Source organism: Rutidosis leptorrhynchoides, chromosome 4 (assembly GCF_046630445.1).
Source record: "Rutidosis leptorrhynchoides isolate AG116_Rl617_1_P2 chromosome 4, CSIRO_AGI_Rlap_v1, whole genome shotgun sequence".
Lineage (NCBI taxonomy): Eukaryota > Viridiplantae > Streptophyta > Magnoliopsida > Asterales > Asteraceae > Rutidosis > Rutidosis leptorrhynchoides.
In genome coordinates, this window is record NC_092336.1 from 612,868,308 (window position 1) to 612,874,307 (window position 6,000).

Below are 6,000 nucleotides of genomic sequence, written 5' to 3' on the forward strand. Positions count from 1 at the left end.
GCTAGGAGCGAGATGAACAACTTTAAAACCCGAGATTTGGTGAGAATCCGACTCCTTCTTCTCCAAATCAAGCTTTCTCTATCTAAACTTTTACTCTCTCACTAGAACAAGATGAGAGGGTTTGTGTGGGTGATAGTGGAGCAAATGATGCTCCTAGAACTGATCTTGTGGCCTTAACTCATTTCACATGTGAAAATACCAATTTGCCCCTCTTTAAAATCTAAAATATCACAGCTGGCCCGATAGGCCAACTGGACGGCGTCCCAAATATTGGACGGCGTCCAGCTCTTCTTTGCTGGACGGCGTCCCGATCAACTGAAATGGAAACAGGGTCTTACAACTCTCCCCCACTTAGAATCGATCACGCCCTCGTGACCTTCGTCACCTACCCGAACGGACCTCACTCAACGGTCCTCAAACACAAGTCCAAATCCGACTTTCCTAGGCAACTCTTCCCAATGAATCACCTTTAACAACTAAAATCGTCACACGCGATTTATCAAATCACAATTCGAGCACTAAAACCTTCCTCATTCCCTCACATCGGGAAAACTCATCCAATCTCGAACCGAGATATAAACCCTCTAGCGTACCATTACCAAGTACAATGCCAAAGTAACCACATACCAACATAAGGTCAACCATCTAAGCTGACGAAGACCGAACAAAAGCGAACCCTTACGGATAACACTTACCACTTAACATCCTTTGTAGTGCGCAACACGACCAATACGCAACTACCGTAACATCATAAATAAACGGCTAAAACTGATAGCGCCCAACGACTATGGCAACGCAAATCTCAAGGTGTACAACATCGACTATAATCGCACCCGTAACATCATGTAAGCGAAACACGGCTATCGCATCACTAATCCCACAACATGGTCCTCACGACCTCCACCATTGGCGTATAAAACAACCAATAGATCAAACAACATGGTCATTACAACCCCACCATTAGTGTATAAAACAATCGATATATCACACAACATGGTCCTTACGACCCCACCATTGGTGTATAAAACAGCCAATAGATCACGCATCCAACAACATGAAGGTTGGCCGAAAACTACACGCGCCTCAGTGAATCCACAACCACACGCGACCCACTACCTCCACCGAACAACAATCGGGATTGGCCGAACTACACGCGCCCTAGTGAATCCGAACTACACGAGAGTCACTATCCCAAAAGAATGACCGCAACCACACGCGTCACTTGTGAATCCGAACTACACGAGACTCACTCCTCAATACAATGACCGAAACCACACGAGTCATTTGTGAATCCGAACTACACGCGACTCACTTCCACAATACAATGACCGAAACCACACGAGTCATTTGTGAATTTCGAACTACACGCGACTCACTTCCACAATACAATGACCGAAACCACACGAGTCATTTATGAATCCGAACTGCACGCGATCCACTTCCCAATCTCAACACCGGATGAAGTCAACGGACCCCAACAACGGTCATGCTTCACCGATATAACACCACCCCCATGATGAAGTCAGCGGACCCCGAAGGTCATGCTTCACCAATATAACACTACTCCCATGATGAAGTCAGCGGACCCGAAGGTCATGCTTCACCAATCAACGCCCTTTTGGCCTCGAACAATGAGTAGCGTAACATCGCGTTCTGCTACGCCATAGTGAATCCTAACGGATACCACTAACCATTCACACAATCGAGCAAGAACCACCTATATCAAACATAGGTACAAAACAATAATTCTCTAGAAGAGAATCCGACACACACATCCCTTAACCGAGGGATTTCACCTTTGCTCGCCAAACACGTCCATTATCTCTCAACGAGATTTACCACATTACCACCTCGGTGATAATTCATATCCAAGATCATAAGTACAATTTAACCGAAATTGTACTCTACCACAAATCGACCAAAACTAGGTCCCAACATAATTTTCGGATCTACTATGAGCATCCTCCGAAATCTCACACTAACACTTCCTCGTGCGGGAGTGTAACTCCCTCACTTGGAACTACGTTCCATAACCGCATCTTGTATAATCGTACAATGCTACCAAAGGCAGACTTTACCAACAATTGGATTCAAACGACCCATCACTACATCTTATTCCAATCTTGAGCACACGAAGGATTTCAATCAATCCTTAAACACTTCGAATGAAAAGTGTACCACGATTACACAAACCATTCCCTCGCAATCATCCAATTGCTTTAGTTTGTCAAATTTCACCCGATCACTCATGTACCTAAGGGTTTCACTTCGGTACCCTAAGTACAATGTAATCGCAACACAATCGGAGTCGAACACCACGATAGTAGGTATAAAAGAGGCACCTAATGTCGCGTTACGTAGACTCCTTTACCAACATGCATCGAGATCAACACTCGATTTCTCGGGTTTCATCCCACACGTCGAACCTCATGGTTCATCAACTTCAACACGAAAGCGAACAGGCGCTTAACATTCGAACACCAAAACCCATTCCCATGGCTTGGTAGAAACATTTCTCAACACTAAGGAATGCTTGGTTGCACCAAGTCTTACGCCCTTCGCCCGACAATCAAACGTCACCATAGGGTACTTCCATTAGGAACGTCACCCATATCAATAACATGCACAACATAATGCATCTAATAAACTCAAACTCAACGGCACATAATAAATAATCGAAGGACATATTTATTAAAATGAAACGTATCTTAACGTCTCCTTGCCGCACCCGTCCCCGCTAACTCGGGACATTCCGACTTACGATGTCCTTTTTCTTGGCAAATGAAGCACACCATACCATCACCCTTTGGCACCGAACATTCTCAAGACTTGTGACCCCTCACGCCACAATTGTAACATCTAGGCGCACTAGAGTCCGATATACTCGTCCGCGTACCACCTGTGCTCACGTTCAGACCCTTAGTCCTTTTACTTGGAGCACCATACGAAACAACCATTCTCTTACTTGAAGGTTCACCCTTCTTGGATCGCGAGTACGACTCGAAACCTCTAGCCAAGTCGAATAATTCCGCAAACGATTTCGCTTGACCTCGGCTAATTTTACTCTTCAAGTCATCATTCAAAGTCCGATAGAAACCCCCATCAACAAACGATCATTCCCCAAATACTCCGGGCAAAAACGAGCCTTCGCCATAAAGGTTGTCTTGAGAGTATTCAAGTCCATAGAACCCTGTTGCAAATTTCTCAACTCATTACGCAATTCCCACAAATCGGATGAAGTCCGGAACTCCTCGAAGAATTCCTTCTTAAACTCGTCCCATGATAACGCCATAAACGGTTCACCACCGACAAGATCAATCTTACCATCCAACCAATCCTTCGCCCTACCTCGAAACAAACTAGTAGCGAGTCTTGTCTTTTTCTCAGGAGGGCATTCAATAGTACGAAAACACCCTTCAACATCCGAGATCCAAGTTGTGCTTATCAAAGGATCCGGTTTTCCGTCGTACATCGGGGGTTTAGTCCTCATGAAGCTCTTAAGATAATACTCCATTTCACCACTACTCCGAGATTCGGAATACTTCCTATCCATTTCTTCTCGAAACGCACTCATTTGCTCCGCAACGGCGGCCGTAACTCTAGCATTAAACTCCAAATCGTCCGTCTCGATCCCGTTTCCCGTCGCCATTCTAAGGAATGCAAAGCGATTAGATCACGAACGTATAAAGCACACACATAATACCGCTCCATCTTGCTAAACACTCACCGTACATCACTTGCTAGACACGATTTGCACCCGTAATAAGGTTTACAAGTCCTTATTACGCACACACGCCGTATCAACTCGTTAGTACAACGACTGCCTCGCTCGATGATATAAATGAACACAAACAAAATTCTACGCGATATAAGCACACGCGAGAATTATTATCACAACACAATAATATATTAATAATATCCGCATTACTAATATAAACATTAGTCCACCAACAAACAAGGCACTAACTACAACCTATTCCGACCCGTACTCCTACAAGTCCCGCAACAATTAAGCACACACAAAAGTCTAAGTCTAGGCACCTATCTCAAGTCACCTAAATCTCTTAGACCATGCTCTGATACCACTTGTAACAACCCAACCCGTTAACCGACCAAAAACGTGCCATAAAAAAAAATTTCTGGAACAGCACATCTGGACGGCGTCCAGCTCTGAAGGACTGGACGGCGTCCAAATGGTCTGCCAGATTCTGATCTGCTTAACGATTACACACGGGCGAAAAAACCCGCTTCCCGACACTTTTAAACCAAAACACTTTCACAATATGTTATAATGATTAAAACTAAGAGTTTTCCATAATAAAACCGAGTTTTACAACACCGGGCCCACATCGACCCAAATTACCACAAAGTGACCATTTCTACCCAATTTAGTTTATACAAAACATAGGCCGAGCATGGGATTGGAGATACACTACCCAATCCTAATCGAACCAAAAGCAAGTCTTCTAAAGCAAACTACCCAAGCTCACTAGTCCTCACGCTTACCCGAGCCACCGCATCCAAGTAATCTATAAAAATGTAAACAACGAGAGGGTAAGCTAACGCTTAGTGAGTGAAAATATACTACATACATATATATGCATAAAATGGACACGCCGCACAATTAAATAAATACCGCATACCGGAGCATCCAAGCATAAATGCGAGCTAAGCTAAGCATACCGTACGATCACTAAGCAACAAGCTAAACATCAACAATAAAGTAAGTTCACCAACGTCGATGTGAACAACGCCAAAAGAGCTACACCCGGAGGGTTAGCTACATCACAACAATACGACAATATACAATAAGGCGTAAACCGCCCAAGGTTAACCCCCTAACCCGAATACCGAAACCAAAAGATTACCACGATGAAGATTGGCCGAACTACACGAGCCTTAGTAAATCCGCATACACACAAGACTACTATCTTCAACAACGTAACATCGAGGTTGGCCGAACTACACGAGCCTTAGTAATCCGAAACCACACGAGATTACTACCTCAATAAGATGACCGAACTACACGCGTCATCATGAATCCGAACTACACGAGACTCACTTCCGATAAGATGACCGAACTACACGCGTCATCGTGAATCCGAACTACACGAGATTCACTTCCACAATTCAATAAGATGACCGAAACTACACGTGTCATCGTGAATCCGAACTAGACGAGATCCACTTCTCCAACTCAAAACCCACGGTCACGGGATTATAAAATCTACCACATCGGGGTTATCCACGTCACAACAATATCAACCCTTCGCCATTGGGTTATATACTCCACATCACAAACACGTGTGATAACGTACACACAAAACGTTTACCTCGCCAAAGGTGGTCAACCAAAATGCACAACCGTGCCAATTGGACCTATACACAAGTCCATCAAATCCACCTACATGTGAAGTGAGCTCTATAACCGAGAACCACTTCACCCGACCCGCACCCATCCTACACATACATATGCACATAGGATATTAACACTCACCTTGTCGCCTTGATGAATGCCACCGTATAATCCGCAATTCGCCGATGGAATGTACATATTCCATTATCACAAATACAACAACACAATAAGGGAGGATTTACAAACCAACCCAAATTGACAACTAGTGCAATCTCGACCCAAATGCACCTCCAAGCACAAACCGTGCCCAAACTAACCAATAAGCACTAACACTAGTGACAATGGTCCTAATAAGCCAATTAAACCCGAACACAAGTGTTAAACACTTGTCTTGCCCAATTTGACACCAAAACCCTAATTTTGACCCATTTCAAAATTAGTCAACCAAACACACCCAAAAGTGTTCCAACACTTCCAAATCACTAACCCTAGTGATTAAACTCAAGATCAAAGCCTAATCAAGGCCAAATCGTCAACCAACCCAAAACCCGCCAAGTGACAAGAATAACTAGTCACCATAAACCCACTTCATCATCTAAAAGGGTTTCACAACAAATCAAGCTAAAACCTTAACTTGAATATCA